This window comes from Anomaloglossus baeobatrachus, chromosome 6 (genome assembly GCF_048569485.1).
Source record: "Anomaloglossus baeobatrachus isolate aAnoBae1 chromosome 6, aAnoBae1.hap1, whole genome shotgun sequence".
Taxonomy (NCBI): domain Eukaryota; kingdom Metazoa; phylum Chordata; class Amphibia; order Anura; family Aromobatidae; genus Anomaloglossus; species Anomaloglossus baeobatrachus.
Genome location: NC_134358.1, coordinates 329271112 through 329288568, shown reverse-complemented (window position 1 = coordinate 329288568; position 17457 = coordinate 329271112).

Below are 17457 nucleotides of genomic sequence, written 5' to 3'. Positions count from 1 at the left end.
CAGAAGACGGCCATATGGCAGATGTTTGGGCGTCTTGTTCCTGGCACAAGAGGAGCAGGCAGAGACAAAAGCAGCGACGTCCGTGCGAAGGGATGGCCACCAGTAGTGACGTACAATCGCACTCCAAGTTCTCTTCTGACCAGCATGACCGGCTGTTTTCGAGGCATGACCCCAGTGTAACACTTTTTGCCTGTCTGTCTCAGAGACATAGGTCTTCCCGGGCGGTATCTGGGCCAGGGTGACAGGAGCCACCGGAATGATTTTGCTAGGACAGATGATGGGTTGGGTAGTCTCTTCCTCCTGTTCCATAGGCAGGAAAGACCTGGACAAGGCATCAGCGCGTACATTCTTGTCCGCGGGTCGGAAATGGAGCTGGAAATCAAACCTGGCAAAGAATAAGGACCACCTGGCTTGCCGTGGGTTCAGTCGCTGAGCGGACCGTAGGTATTCCAGGTTCTTGTGGTCCGTGTAAATAATCACGGGGTATACTGCTCCTTCCAGAAGGTAGCGCCATTCCTCCAGAGCCAGTTTGACTGCCAAGAGCTCTCGGTCACCGATGGTGTAGTTGCGTTCAGGCGCTGAGAAGCTCTTGGAGAAGAATCCGCAAGTCACCATCTTCCCGGAGGAGGACTTCTGCATGAGCACTGCTCCGGCTCCTGAGGAGGAGGCATCCACCTCCAAGGTGAACTGGCGGTTTAACTCCGGACGGTGGAGTACAGGAGAGGAGGCAAATGCCCGCTTCAGAGAGCCAAACGCGGCGTCGGCCGCCGGGGACCAGTCCTTGGGATTAGCCTCTTTCCTGGTCAAAGCGGAGAGAGGAGCAGTCAGAGCAGAGAAGTGAGGGATGAACTGGCGGTAGTAGTTGGCGAATCCCAGGAAGCGTTGGATTGCCTTCAGTCCAGAAGGAGGAGGCCAGTTGAGAATGGAGGAGACCTTCTTTGGATCCATCTGCAGTCCAGTATCAGAGATGATGTACCCCAGGAAGGGGAGAGAAGACTGCTCAAAGACACACTTCTCGTACTTGGCGTACAGGCGATTCTCTCTCAGTCTTTGTAGAACCAGTTGTACGTTCTCTCTGTGGGTCTGGAGGTCCGGTGAGAAGACAAGGATGTCATCCAGATACACTACTACACAGACGTAAAGAAGGTCCCGGAAAACGTCGTTCACCAGTTCTTGAAAGACGGCTGGGGCGTTACACAGGCCGAAGGGCATCACGCAGTATTCATAGTGCCCATCGCGCGTATTGAACGCGGTCTTCCATTCGTCCCCAGAGCGGATGCGTACCAGATTGTAAGCACCCCGAAGATCCAGCTTGGTGAACACACGAGCTCCTCTAAGACGGTCAAACAATTCGGGGATGAGCGGCAGAGGGTACTTGTTTTTTACGGTGATTTGATTCAAACCCCGGTAGTCTATGCATGGGCGTAAGTCGCCCTCTTTCTTCTTGACGAAGAAGAAACCTGCTCCAGCAGGAGAGGAGGATCTCCGAATGAATCCCCTTGCCAGGCTCTCTGTGATGTAAGTAGACATGGCCCTTGTTTCGGCTGGAGACAATGGATATATCCGTCCTCGAGGTGGTGTTGTTCCAGGGAGCAGGTCGATGGCACAATCGTAAGGACGATGTGGCGGAAGTACCTCGGATTCCTTTTTATCAAAGACGTCTGCAAAGGACCAATAGGCCGAGGGCAGCCCCGGTAGGTTCTCTGGAACCGGAGGTCGTCGGATGGGTTGTATAGTCTTCAGGCACTTCTCATGGCACGAAGAGCCCCATCGGGTGATTTCGCCAGTGCCCCAGCTGACTGACGGTTCGTGTGTCCGTAACCAGGGAAGTCCCAGCAGGATTTGATGGGACATGTGTGGGAGGACGTAGAAAGCGATGTTCTCGGTGTGCAGGGCACCGATACGCAGTTCCACCGGCTTGGTGATCCAGGAGATGGTGTCAGAGAGGGGTCTCCCATCCACAGAGGCAATCACGAGGGGCTTGTCGAGTGGAGTAACAGGCACCTGGTACTTGTCCACTGTGGCCTGCTGGATGAAATTGCCTGCTGCCCCGCAATCGAGGTATGCCTCAGCCGTGAACCGCGTCTCTCCCGTTGTCACTTGCACAGTCCACGTAACCGGGTCTGAGAGAGTCCCAGCACCTAGGGTGGCCTCTCCTACCAACCCTAGGCTTTGGAGTTTCCCGGCCTCTCTGGACAGGAGCGTAGCAGGTGTGTGTCCTCTCCGCAGTAAAAGCAGAGGCCCTTGGCGAGCCGCTCAGCTCGACGTTGTTCAGACTGCCGCACTCTGTTGATCTGCATGGGCTCGTAAATGGGAACCCCAGCTGTCGATGACTGAAGTACGGCGGGCTTCTGCGGAGGAGAGGAATGCCGTACCGGACGTCTCTCACGGGACACTTCCTTGGATCGCTCCTGAAAACGAATGTCCACTCGAGTCGCTAGGGCGATCAGGGCATCCAGGGTGGTCGGTACGTCACGACCCGCCAGCTCGTCTTTAATTCGCCCCGAGAGTCGTTCCCATAAGGCGGCGGTTAGGGCCTCGTTGTTCCACCCGAGTTCCGAAGCCAAGGTGCTAAACCGGATGGCGTATTGGCCCACCGTCAGAGTCCCCTGACGTAACCGGAGAAGAGACGAAGCGGACGCGGAGGCGCGTCCGGGCTCATCAAAGGTGCCACGGAATGCCTGCAGGAACTCCTGGATGTTCGTGGTCACAGGATCCCCCTTCTCCCACAAGGGGTTCATCCACGCCAGTGCCTCACCCTCTAGATGGGACATGATGAAGGCAACCTTGGCTTGATCGGAGGCAAACAAATGCGGCAGCTGCGTGAAATGAAGGGAGCATTGGTTTAAGAATCCCCTGCAGGTCTTGGGGTCTCCGGCGTACCGGGGTGGTGAGGCCAAACGAAGTCTGGAAGTATCTGAAGATGTCGCCACGGGAGCTGGGGCCGTGGATTGACTAGTGGAAGCCCGAGATGCTGAAGACGTAACTGCCGCTTGTAGCGTGTTCAGGCGGGCGTCCACAGAAGACATGAATTGCAGCATGCGGGTCTGAGTCTCACGCTGGCGTTGGAGTTCCTCCTGTACGGCTGCTAGTGCTGCAGCGGGATCCATGGCCTGATCTTACTGTCAGGGCCAGGTGGACGGGCAGACCCAGGAGGTGGATCCACTGGGCCGAACTCCTAGATGGTGGTAAGGGGTCCGGTAGCTGGAGCACTATAGACAGCAGAACAGTCCGTGCACACGAGGATAACGGAGAAGTCCCTGGGACCACGGAGTCACTGGTGGTAGTCCGGGTGACGCAGCTCAGGTTCGGAAGCCGAGATGATGTCAAGCGGGGTCCGGAATCTTTGGAGCGAGATGACGGGTCACCGCAGGGATCCGAGATGGTACGGACTGTCAGGATGGCAGATGGACAGCGTTCGGGGTTCGGGATTCGGTCAGGACCGGATGGCGAGGCAGGCACGGCTCTACAAGAGAGATAGGTGAGTATATCACAAAAACACCAGGAGACCTGACTCCTAGCTTAGGAAACACGAAGATCAGGCCCCGCCCCCTTGGACAATAAACCCCTTTATACCCTGTACCTGTTTTGCATCATTTCCTGTTAATGGACGCTGGCCCTTTAAGAAAGGGTCAGTGACCGCGCGCGCACCCTAATGCGCATGCGCGCGGCCCGGGTGCCAGAAGCCAGGGAAGGAAGCTGAGAGGAGGACGCAGGGGAGCCGGCCAGGACCTGGGAAGCCGTCGGGCGCCGGGAGCGGAGACCAGGGGGCCTGGGAAGGACGGGCACCGGAGGCTGGAGAGCGGGGAGCGTGGCAGGTGAGCCGGGGAGCGGAGCTGAGGACCCGGGGAGCGGAGCAGAGGACCCGGGGAGGGGAGCCGAGGACCCGGGGAGCGTGACACATAGTTCCCATTGTAACAGGCACGAAATCCTTTTCATGACGCCAAATTAACACGCCTGCACCCAGGTGCTTACACAGAAATTATAAAAAGTCTGAATGCCCCCACCCCCCCTTCCACCGGTAAAAAAACCCCAAATAAAAGCAAACAAAATATTATCATAATAATCATTATACATATTACTGGGGGCCGGCATGCCTTACTGGTGGCGGCTTATAGTCAGAAATAACACATACTACTACATAGTGTTACTAAACAACTCCCGCCATATAATAGTTTGTAATGTATAATTACATTGCAAAATAATGCTGCCACACTATGACCAAATATCACCACATAGAGTCTGAATATAACCACCATCCTGTTACTAGCAAAGGCCATTGCACCAAGACCAGTGGATTCACACCGCAAATCCCTAAAAAATCTGCAATATGTGAACTTGGCCAAAAGTGGGGATGTCCTTCCTTGTGCCCCTCACTAGACACAATATAAATTTTCACATCTGTCTCCCCCATTTAATGGTAACGATTATGACCCTCTTTATGGCCTTAGGATCTATAGTAAAACTCTGCAAAGTACAGGGATAACACACACATACACGCAGTGATGGCACAGGGGCAACACACACACACACACACACTGATGGCACAGCACAGGGGTAACACACACAGTATTGGCACAGGGGCAACACACACACAGAGTGATGGCACAGCACAGGGCAGTTTTTCTGTAGTGTTACCGACATTTGTGCATTATAATACTCATTTGCTCCTGTGTTGTAAGAGATGGTGATAGTGGCTCAGGCCTCCCTGCTACACTTCCTGTGAGTCTTCCTGGCTGCTCCTCCTGTCCTCTGCTTTTTCTTTCTATTCCTTCTGTTCTCCGCTTCTCACTGTTTTTTCTGCTCTCTGTTTGCTTTTCTCTCTTTTCTGTTGTCTCTACTCCTTCTTCACTCCTGCACTGTTTTACTTTTCATCATTTCATTTTCCCACGGCTGTAGTGAACAAGCCCTGCCCCCTCTCCTGATTGGCTGTTCTCCTCCTGGCATCTCTCACTAGAAGAAGCTGCTGCCTGGCCACTCCCTCCTCTTCAGCACAGGCCGCGTACAGTGTGCAGTGTAGGCGAGTCTGCATCTCTGCATTGGCCAGTCTGCATCTATACAAACAGTGTCGGCTCCCAGCGGCGTTAATCAGCTGCTTGGTGACGGTCCCGAGGGTATGATGCATGAAAGTGAAAATGTGAATTTCCAGGCCCGATACTAACAAAATTTTCGGGCCCCCTTCAGACTCCACCACAGCTCCGCCTCTACCCTTCGAACCTTCGGTAATAGAAAAAAGTTGTTTCCAGCGTCACGTCCAAAAAAAGGTTAAAAACAAATTTTATTCCATAAGGTTAAAACCAACACTAGGTTGGATGGACGTCCATGAAGTATAAAACAATGTCTGACGTGTTTCACACCTAAAAGAGGTTCTTAGTCTTAAGCCAGCTTTACACCTTACAATTAGGTGTGCGATCTCGTATGCGATGTGACACACCCAGATCGCATATGCGATTTAATGAGATCGCACATAGGTCATTCATTTGCTGTCACATGTGCGTTAGTAGTCTATGTTAAATTGATCAATTTTGTGTGCGATCCTTTAGATTATGTGTTCTGTGACGTATGCATTGGGCACCTTTTTTTTTATTTATTAACTTGCCAAGCGTGTGTAATGTGTAGGGATGCGTTTTTACTATGTCATCTGCCATTCAGCTCTGCTACATGACCGCTAACAGCAGACACAGACAGCCATGTAGCAGAGCTGAATGGCAGATGACAGCAAACACCGAAAGAGCCGCACGATCAGAATGAACTCGGGTTAACGTCACCCGACTTTATTGTCATGCCGCGGCTCTGTCTGTGTCGCGTCCTGATTAGCGGTCACCAGTGAAGGACTCACCGGTGACCGCTAAACTCCTGAGTAACTGAATTTAGCAGCCCTTTCTCATATACTCACCGATCTCCGGCACGGCGCTGCACGGCATTCACACTGCTCCGACGGCTTTTACTATTTTGAAAAAGCCGGCCGCTCATTAAACAATCTCGTATTCCCTGCTTTCCCCTCCCACCGGCGCCTATGATTGGTTGCAGTGAGACACGCCCCCACGCTGAGTGACAGGTGTCTCACTGCAGCCAATCACAGCCGCCGGGGGGCGGGACTATACTGTGCAGTGAAATAAATAATTAAATAATTTAAAAAAACGGCGTGCGGTCCCTCCAATTTTAAAACCAGCCAGATAAAGCCATACGGCTGAAGGCTGGTATTCTAAGGATGGGGAGCTCCACGTTATAGGGAGCCCCCCAGCCTAACAATATCAGCCAGCAGCCACCCAGAATTGCCGCATACATTTGATGCGACAGTTCTGGGACTGTACCTGGCTCTTCCCAATTTGCCCTGGTGCATTGGCAAATCGGGGTAATAAGGAGTTATTGGCAGCCCATAGCTGCCAATAACTACTAGATTAATCATGTCAGGCGTCTCCCCGAGATACCTTCCATGATTAATCTGTAAGTGACAGTAAATAAACACACACACCTGAAAAATCCTTTATTAGAAATAAAAAACACAAACATATACCCTCGTTCACCACTTTAATAAGCCCGAAAAAGCCCTCCATGTCCGGCATAATCCAGGATGGTCCAGCATCGTTTCCAGCTCTGCTGCATGAAGGTGACCAGAGCTGCAGAATACACTGCCGCTCCTGTCACCTCCACGCAGCAACTGAAGACAGCCGCGCGATCAGCTGAGCTGTCACTGAGGTTACCCGCGGCCACCGCTGTATCCAGTGACAGTGGGTAACCTCAGTGACAGCTCAGCTGATCGCGCTATTCCCTTCATTAGCTGCGTGGAGCTGACAGGAGCGGCGGTGTATACTGCTGCTCCTGTCACCTTCATGCAGCAGAGCTGGAAGCGACGCTGGACCATCCTGGATTACGCCAGACATGGAGGGCATTTTCGGGCTTATTAAAGTGGTGAACCAGGGTATCATGGAAGGTATCTCGGGGAGACGCCTGACATGATTAATCTAGGAGTTATTGGCAGCTATGGGCTGCCAAAAACTCCTTATTACCCCGATTTGCCAACGCAAAAGGGCAAATCGGGAAGAGCCGGGTACATTCCCAGAACTATGAAAAAACATTTGTCATATAATATTTTTTCAAAAAAGGAGCACTAGGATCCAATTATTAAATAGTAATCTTTATTACAAAAATAGACATACAATTAAAAAGATGTGCACAGTAAACAAACAAGCTGTAGCAGCATAATACCGCACATAAAGAAGTCAGTCCAGAAAAAGGGGTGACATATATCAATGCAGTCCAAGGACGTGATAGTATAATCTACTACAATGAATAGAGTTATATTCTAGCTGGCAGGGATACCATGTCCGGATGAGGGGCTTGAATATCTAAATAAAATTCCACCATGGAATATCCACTCTCAAGTCCCACTCCAGCGTATAAACAGACATAGAAATCACCTAATCGCCAATATATGAAAAAAACTGTGTTTAAACAGCAGAAAAAACATCCAGGACTACATCCATTTCATATTACATGGATAAATAGTAGTGGGTGACGGATCAGTCTCATGTTCCAATCCTACCGGCTGCTTTTGGCTCGGAGTAATTTCCCCTATATTGGGTTGTCTCCTGATTGTTAACCATCTCCTTTGCCAAACCACATCTGACTACCAACAGTTCGAGTTCTCTGTGTTCTCACTCCTCCAGGTTAACTACACTCATATGCCCTCACTCAGCATATTGATTTTTTTCATTGCAGGCAATCAGGGGTTTTCCTATATTTGAACATATTCTTGCCTGTTAGTCCACACCCGGCTAATGTTGATTTGTTTTGCACCCATGCTCCCCACCCCCTCTTTTTATTGAACATCAATGTTTCATGTATTGCACTGTGCACTTTGAATATAAAAATAAAAAAACTTTGTAATTTTTGATTCAGCTTTTTTGCTCTGGTTCTCCCTTCTTCCTCATCTAATGTATGCAGCAATTCTGGGCGGCTGCTGGCTGATATTGTTAGGCTGGGGGGCTCCCCATAACGTAGAGCTTCCCATCCTGAGAATACCAGCCTTCAGCCGTATGGCTTTATCTGGCTGGTTTTAAAATTGGGGTGGACCGCACGCCGTTTTTTTAAATTATTTAATTATTTATTTCACTGCACAGTATAGACACGCCCACCGGCTGCTGTGATTGGGTGCAGTGAGACACCTGTCACTCATCGTGGGGGCGTGTCTCACTGCAACCAATCATAGGCGCCGGTGGGCGGGGAAAGCAGGGAATACGAGATTGTTTAATGAGAGGCCGGCTTTTTCAAAATAGTAAAAGCCGCCGGAGCAGTGTGAATGCTGTGCAGCGCCGCGCCGGTGATCGGGGATCGGTGAGTATGAGAGAGGGGGGGGAGAGGGATAGACTGACATGGACAGAGAGAGAGGGACAGAGATAGTGACCGACTGACAGAGATTAGTGAATGACAGACATTGTGAGGCGCTTCAGAACGCAGCTTTTCAGCTGCGCTCTGAAGCGGACCATTTTTAAGCTGCGGTGCAGAGCGCACACCTGCGCACATAGCCTCAGACATCAAAATCGTATGAGGGATGTCACACGTTTCAATTGACTAGGTTCGTACAACAAAACGTCCAATGTATGAGGAATAAACGACGTGTATGCGATCACCGTATTTGCGTTCAATCTTGATCACACGTAGGTGTCACACGCAAATATGTCACGAACGATGCCGGATGTGCGTCACTTACAACTTGACCCCGACGACGGATTGAAAGATCTATTGAAGCGTGTAAAGCAGGCATTAGACATAGTCTGCTAGATCTGCACAAGTAAGTTATGGAATAAAATGGGTTTTAACCTCATTTCTTGGACGTGATGCTGGAAACAACTTTTTTCTATTGCCGGACTTTGCCTCTTTGAACATGGAGCTGCCCTCCCTGTACCATCCTTCAGACAGAGGACCTAGGTGATGCCTATACCGAGGGAGCTGAGATCCTCCTTTGCATACTGACCTCCAACCTTCCACAATCCCACCATCACTCTTGGAAAATCTCCAATTCTGCAAACAGTCCTCATCAATCAAACATTAACCGCTTGTCATCATTTTGACAGCTCGAAAAAAGCTGCAATGACCGAAGTAGTATTCAACCCCCTGCAGATTTAGCAGATTTACACATTCGGAATTAACTTGGCATTGTGACATTTGGACTGTAGATCAGCCTGGAAGTGTGAAATGCACTGCAGCAAAAAAGAATGTTATTTATTTTTTTTTAAATTGTGAAAAGTTTATTCAGAGGGTCATTTATTATTCAACCCCTCAAACCACCAGAATTCTGTTTGGTTCCCCTAAAGTATTAAGAAGTATTTCAGGCACAAAGAACAATGAGCTTCACATGTTTGGATTAATTATCTCTTTTTCCAGCCTTTTCTGACTAATTAAGACCCTCCCCAAACTTGTGAACAGCACTCATACTTGGTCAACATGGGAAAGACAAAGGAGCATTCCAAGGCCATCAGAGACAAGATCGTGGAGTGTCACAAGGCTGGCAAGGGGTACAAAACCCTTTCCAAGGAGTTGGGCCTACCTGTCTCCACTGTTGGGAGCATCTTCCGGAAGTGGAAGGCTTATGGAACTACTGTTAGCCTTCCACGGCCTGGACAGCCTTTGAAAGTTTCCACCCGTGCCGAGGCCAGGCTTGTCCGAAGAGTCAAGGCTAACCCAAGGACAACAAGTAAGGAGCTCCGGGAAGATCTCATGGCAGTGGGGACATTGGTTTCAGTCAATACCATAAGTAACGTACTCCACCGCAATGGTCTCCGTTCCAGACGAGCCCGTAAGGTACCTTTTTACTTTCAAAGCGTCATGTCAAGGCTCATTTACAGTTTGCTCATGATCACTTGGAGGACTCTGAGACAGACTGGTTCAAGGTTCTCTGGTCTGATGAGACCAAGATCGAGATCTTTGGTGCCAACCACACACGTGACGTTTGGAGACTGGATGGCACTGCATACGACCCCAAGAATACCATCCCTACAGTCAAGCATGGTGGTGGCAGCATCATGCTGTGGGGCTGTTTCTCAGCCAAGGGGCCTGGCCATCAGGTCCGCATCCATGGGAAGATGGATAGCACGGCCTACCTGGAGATTTTGGCCAAGAACCTCCGCTCCTCCATCAAGGATCTTAAGATGGGTCGTTATTTCATCTTCCAACAAGACAACGACCCAAACCACACAACCAAGAAAACCAAGGCCTGGTTCAAGAGGGAAAAAATCAAGGTGTTGCAGTGGCCTTGTCAGTCTCCTGACCTTAACCCAATTGAAAACTTGTGGAAGGAGCTCAAGATTAAAGTCCACATGAGACACCCAAAGAACCTAGATAACTTGGAGAAGATCTGCATGGAGGAGTGGGCCAAGATAACTCCAGAGACCTGTGCCGGCCTGATCAGGTCTTTTAAAAGACGATTATTAGCTGTAATTGCAAACAAGGGTTATTCCACAAAATATTAAACCTAGGGGTTGAATAATAATTGACCCACACTTTTATGTTGAAAATTTATTAAAATTTAACTGAGCAACATAACTTGTTGGTTTGTAAGATTTATGCATCTGTTAATAAATCCTGCTCTTGTTTGAAGTTTGCAGGCTCTAACTTATTTGCATCTTATCAAACCTGCTAAATCTGCAGGGGGTTGAATACTACTTGTAGGCACTGTATATATATATATATATATATACACAGTTGAGGTCCGATCGCATGATCGGAGCTCAGTCGCAGTGACACTCGTATGACACTCAGCTCCTGCTGTGCTCCCAGTGCGAGCCGAGTGTCATGCGAGGATCACAGTAGTGCCCTGTGTGGCCCCAGCCTAAAGCGGGGGGTTACATTTTCCCCTCAAAACATAGTCTATGACGTTCCCTGAGTCGCATGAGGTGTCTGTCCAAAATATCGTGTAAATGAGACGTGCGGGTTCCTATAGCGGACACGCATACAACCCGCACGTCTCATTTACACGATATTTTGGACAGACACCTCATGCGACTCAGGGAACGTCATAGACTATGTTCTTCACTCCTGCACTGTTTTACGTTTTACTTTTCATCATTTCATTTTCCCACAGCTGTAGTGAACAAGCCCTGCCCCCTCTCCTGATTGGCTGTTCTCCTCCTGGCATCTCTCACTAGAAGAAGCTGCTGCCTGGCCACTCCCTCTTCTTCAGCACAGGCCGCGTACAGTGTGCAGTGTGGGCGAGTCTGCATCTCTGCATTGGCCAGTCTGCATCTATACAAACAGTGTCGGCTCCCAGCAGCGTTAATCAGCTGCTTGGTGACGGCCCCAGGGGTATGATGCATGAAAGTCAAAATGTGAATTTCCAGGCCCGATACTAACAAAATTTTCGGGCCCCCTTCAGACTCCACCACAGCTCCGCCTCTACCCTTCGAACCTTTGGTAATAGAAAAAAGTTGTTTCCAGCGTCACATCCAAGAAAAGGTTAAAAACAAATTTTATTCCATAAGGTTAAAACCAACACTAGGTTGGATGGACGTCCATGAAGTATAAAACAATGTCTGATGTGTTTCACACCTAAAAGAGGTTCTTAGTCTTAAGCCAGCTTTACACCTTACAATTAGGTGTGCGATCTCGTATGCGATGTGACACGCCCAGATCGCATATGCGATTTAATGAGATCGCATATAGGTCGTTCATTTGCTGTCACACGTGCGTTAGTAGTCTATGTTAAATTGATCAATTTTGTGTGCGCTCCTTTAGATTATGTGTTCTGTGACGTATGCATTGGGCACCTTTTTTTTTTTTTTTTATTTATTGACTTGCCAAGCGTGTGTAATGTGTAGGGATGCGTTTTTACTATGTCATCTGCCATTCAGCTCTGCTACATGACCGCTAACAGCAGACACAGACAGCCATGTAGCAGAGCTGAATGGCAGATGACAGCAGACACCGAAAGAGCCGCACGATCAGAATGAACTCGAGTTAACGTCACCCGACTTTATTGTCATGCCGCGGCTCTGTCTGTGTCGCGTCCTGATTAGCAGTCACTAGTGAAGGACTCACCGGTGACCGCTAAACTCCTGAGTAACTGAATTTAGCAGCCCTTTCTCATATACTCACCGATCCCCGATCTCCGGCACGGCGCTGCACGGCATTCACACTGCACCGACGGCTTTTACTATTTTGAAAAAGCCGGCCGCTCATTAAACAATCTCGTATTCCCTGCTTTCCCCGCCCACCGGTGCCTATGCTTGGTTGCAGTGAGACACGCCCCCATGCTGAGTGACAGGTGTCTCACTGTAGCCAATCACAGCCGCCGGGGGGTGGGACTATACTGTGCAGTGAAATAAATAATTAAATAATTAAATAAAACGGCGTGCGGTCCCCCCCAATTTTAAAACCAGCCAGATAAAGCCATACGGCTGAAGGCTGGTATTCTCAGGATGGGGAGACCCACATTATAGGGAGCCCCCCAGCCTAACAATATCAGCCAGCAGCCACCCAGAATTGCCGCATACATTTGATGCGACAGTTCTGGGACTGTACCTGGCTCTTCCCAATTTGCCCTGGTGCATTTGCAAATCGGGGTAATAAGGAGTTATTGGCAGCCCATAGCTGCCAATAACTCCTAGATTAATCATGTCAGGCGTCTCCCCGAGATACCTTCCATGATTAATCTGTAAGTGACAGTAAATAAACACACACATCTGAAAAATCTTTTATTAGAAATAAAAAACACAAACATATACCCTCGTTCACCACTTTAATACGCCCGAAAATGCCCTCCATGTCCGGCGCAATCCAGGATAGTCCAGCGTCGCTTCCAGCTCTGCTGCATGAAGGCGACTGGAGCTGCAGAATACACCGCCGCTCCTGTCACCTCCACGCAGCAACTGAAGACAGCTGTGCGATCAGCTGAGCTGTCACTGAGGTTACCCGCGGCCACCGCTGTATCCAGTGACAGCGGGTAACCTCAGTGACAGCTCAGCTGATCGCGCTATTCCCTTCATTAGCTGCGTGGAGCTGACAGGAGCGGCGGTGTATACTGCTGCTCCTGTCACCTTCATGCAGCAGAGCTGGAAGCGACGCTGGACCATCCTGGATTACGCCAGACATGGAGGGCATTTTCGGGCTTATTAAAGTGGTGAACCAGGGTATATGTTTGTGTTTTTTATTTCTAATAAAGGATTTTTAAGGTGTGTGTGTGTTTATTTACTGTCACTTACAGATTAATCATGGAAGGTATCTCAGGGAGACGCCTGACATGATTAATCTAGGAGTTATTGGCAGCTATGGGCTGCCAATAACTCCTTATTACCCCGATTTGCCAATGCAAAAGGGCAAATCGGGAAGAGCCGGGTACAGTCCCAGAACTGTCTCATCTAATGTATGCAGCAATTCTGGGCGGCTGCTGGCTGATATTGTTAGGCTGGGGGGCTCCCCATAACGTGGAGCTCCCCATCCTGAGAATACCAGCCTTCAGCCATATGGCTTTATCTGGCTGGTTTTAAAATTGGGGGGGACCGCACGCCGTTTTTTTAAATTATTTAATTATTTATTTCACTGCACAGTATAGACACGCCCACCGGCTGCTGTGATTGGGTTCAGTGAGACACCTGTCACTCATCGTGGGGGCGTGTCTCACTGCAACCAATCATAGGCGCCGGTGGGCGGGGAAAGCAGGGAATACGAGATTGTTTAATGAGAGGCCGGCTTTTTCAAAATAGTAAAACCGCCGGAGCAGTGTGAATGCTGTGCAGCGCCGCGCCGGTGATCGGGGATCGGTAAGTATGAGAGAGGGGGGGGAGGGATAGACTGACATGGACAGAGAGAGAGGGACAGAGATAGTGACCAACTGACAGAGATTAGTGAATGACAGACATTGTGAGGCGCTTCAGAACGTAGCTTTTCAGCTGCGCTCTGAAGCGGACCTTTTTTAAGCTGCGGTGCAGAGCGCACACCTGCGCACATAGCCTCAGACATCAAAATCGTATGAGGGATGTCACACGTTTCAATTGACTAGGTTCGTACAACAAAACGTCCAATGTATGAGGAATAAACGACGTGTATGCGATCACCGTATTTGCGTTCAATCTTGATCGCACGTAGGTGTCACACGCAAATATGTCACGAACGATGTCGGATGTGCGTCACTTACAACTTGACCCCGACGATGGATTGAAAGATCTATTGAAGCGTGTAAAGCAGGCATTAGACATAGTCTGCTAGATCTGCACAAGTAAGTTATGGAATAAAATGGGTTTTAACCTCATTTCTTGGACGTGATGCTGGAAACAACTTTTTTCTATTGCCGGACTTTGCCTCTTTGAACATGGAGCTGCCCTCCCTGTACCATCCTTCAGACAGAGGACCTAGGTGATGCCTATACCGAGGGAGCTGAGATCCTCCTTTGCATACTGACCTCCAACCTTCCACAATCCCACCATCACTCTTGGAAAATCTCCAATTCTGCAAACAGTCCTCATCAATCAAACATTAACCGCTTGTCATAATTCTGACAGCTCGAAAAAAGCTGCAATGACCGAAGTAGTATTCAACCCCCTGCAGATTTAGCAGATTTACACATTCGGAATTAACTTGGCATTGTGACATTTGGACTGTAGATCAGCCTGGAAGTGGGAAATGCACTGAGGCAAAAAAGAATGTTATTTATTTATTTTTTTTTAAATTGTGAAAAGTTTATTCAGAGAGTCATTTATTATTCAACCCCTCAAACCACCAGAATTCTGTTTGGTTCCCCTAAAGTATTAAGAAGTATTTCAGGCACAAAGAACAATGAGCTTCACATGTTTGGATTAATTATCTCTTTTTCCAGCCTTTTCTGACTAATTAAGACCCTCCCCAAACTTGTGAACAGCACTCATACTTGGTCAACATGGGAAAGACAAAGGAGCATTCCAAGGCCATCAGAGACAAGATTGTGGAGGGTCACAAGGCTGGCAAGGGGTACAAAACCCTTTCCAAGGAGTTGGGCCTACCTGTCTCCACTGTTGGGAGCATCTTCCGGAAGTGGAAGCCTTATGGAACTACTGTTAGCCTTCCACAGCCTGGACAGCCTTTGAAGGTTTCCACCCGTGCCGAGGCCAGGCTTGTCCGAAGAGTCAAGGCTAACCCAAGGACAACAAGGAAGGAGCTCCGGGAAGATCTCATGGCAGTGGGTACATTGGTTTCAGTCAATACCATAAGTAACGTACTCCACCGCAATGGTCTCCGTTCCAGACGAGCCCGTCAGGTACCTTTTAACTTTCAAAGCGTCATGTCAAGGCTCGTCTACAGTTTGCTCATGATCACTTGGAGGACTCTCAGACAGACTGGTTCAAGGTTCTCTGGTCTGATGAGACCAAGATCGAGATCTTTGGTGCCAACCACACACGTGACGTTTGGAGACTGGATGGCACTGCATACGACCCCAAGAATACCATCCCTACAGTCAAGCATGGTGGTGGCAGCATCATGCTGTGGGGCTGTTTCTCAGCCAAGGGGCCTGGCCATCAGGTCCACATCCATGGGAAGATGGATAGCACGGCCTACCTGGAGATTTTGGCCAAGAACCTCCGCTCCTCCATCAAGGATCTTAAGATGGGTCGTTATTTCATCTTCCAACAAGACAACGACCCAAACCACACAGCCAAGAAAACCAAGGCCTGGTTCAAGAGGGAAAAAATCAAGGTGTTGCAGTGGCCTTGTCAGTCTCCTGACCTTAACCCAATTGAAAACTTGTGGAAGGAGCTCAAGATTAAAGTCCACATGAGACACCCACACACGTGACGTTTGGAGACTGGATGGCACTGCATACGACCCCAAGAATACCATCCCTACAGTCAAGCATGGTGGTGGCAGCATCATGCTGTGGGGCTGTTTCTCAGCCAAGGGGCCTGGCCATCAGGTCCACATCCATGGGAAGATGGATAGCACGGCCTACCTGGAGATTTTGGCCAAGAACCTCCGCTCCTCCATCAAGGATCTTAAGATGGGTCGTTATTTCATCTTCCAACAAGACAACGACCCAAACCACACAGCCAAGAAAACCAAGGCCTGGTTCAAGAGGGAAAAAATCAAGGTGTTGCAGTGGCCTTGTCAGTCTCCTGACCTTAACCCAATTGAAAACTTGTTCTAGGAGCTCAAGATTAAAGTCCACATGAGACACCCAAAGAACCTAGATAACTTGGAGAAGATCTGCATGGAGGAGTGGGCCAAGATAACTCCAGAGACCTGTGCCGGCCTGACCAGGTCTTTTAAAAGACGATTATTAGCTGTAATTGCAAACAAGGGTTATTCCACAAAATATTAAACCTAGGGGTTGAATAATAATTGACCCACACTTTTATGTTGAAAATTTATTAAAATTTAACTGAGCAACATGACTTGTTGGTTTGTAAGATTTATGCATCTGTTAATAAATCCTGCTCTTGTTTGAAGTTTGCAGGCTCTAACTTATTTGCATCTTATCAAACCTGCTAAATCTGCAGGGGGTTGAATACTACTTGTAGGCACTGTATATATATATATATACACAGTTGAGGTCCGATCGCATGATCGGAGCTCAGTCGCAGTGACACTCGTATGACACTCAGCTCCTGCTGTGCTCCCAGTGCGAGCCGAGTGTCATGCGAGGATCACAGTAGTGCCCTGTGTGGCCCCAGCCTAAAGCGGGGGGTTACATTTTCCCCTCAAAACATAGTCTATGACGTTCCCTGAGTCGCATGAGGTGTCTGTCCAAAATATCGTGTAAATGAGACGTGCGGGTTCCTATAGCGGACACGCATACAACCCGCACGTCTCATTTACACGATATTTTGGACAGACACCTCATGCGACTCAGGGAACGTCATAGACTATGTTTTGAGGGGAAAATGTAACCCCCCGCTTTAGGCTGGGGCCACACAGGGCACTACTGTGATCCTCGCATGACACTCGGCTCGCACTGGGAGCACAGCAGGAGCTGAGTGTCATACGAGTGTCACTGCGACTGAGCTCCGATCATGCGCTCGGACCTCAACTGTGGAGGATGGGCCAGCACTGAGGAGGAGAGGGCCGGTGCTGAGGAGGGCAGGGAGGTATTTATCTCCCTATCTCCTCCGTAGCTGGCTATTGCCAATCTCGCAGGGCAGGTAAGCCGTGTGACAGGGGAGCGCAATTTTGTGCACGACGGGCGCAGCAATATGCCCGTGTCGCACAAACAATGGGGGCGGGTACGCACGCTAGTGATATCGGTATCGATATCGCTACCGTGTAAAGCCCCCTTTACTCTCCAAAAAAATTCCTTACATTAAAGTCAATGGAGCTAGGAGGTGAGGTCATTAATAGGAGCTGTGATTGGTTATTATAGACAACAAAGAACATTGCTAGTATAAGAAGCTTCTGTCTGAGATAATATGATATCGGTGGAGAGACGGATAGAGACAGACAGACAGGGAATGAGAGAGACAGACAGGGAATGAGAGAGACAGACAGGGAATGAGA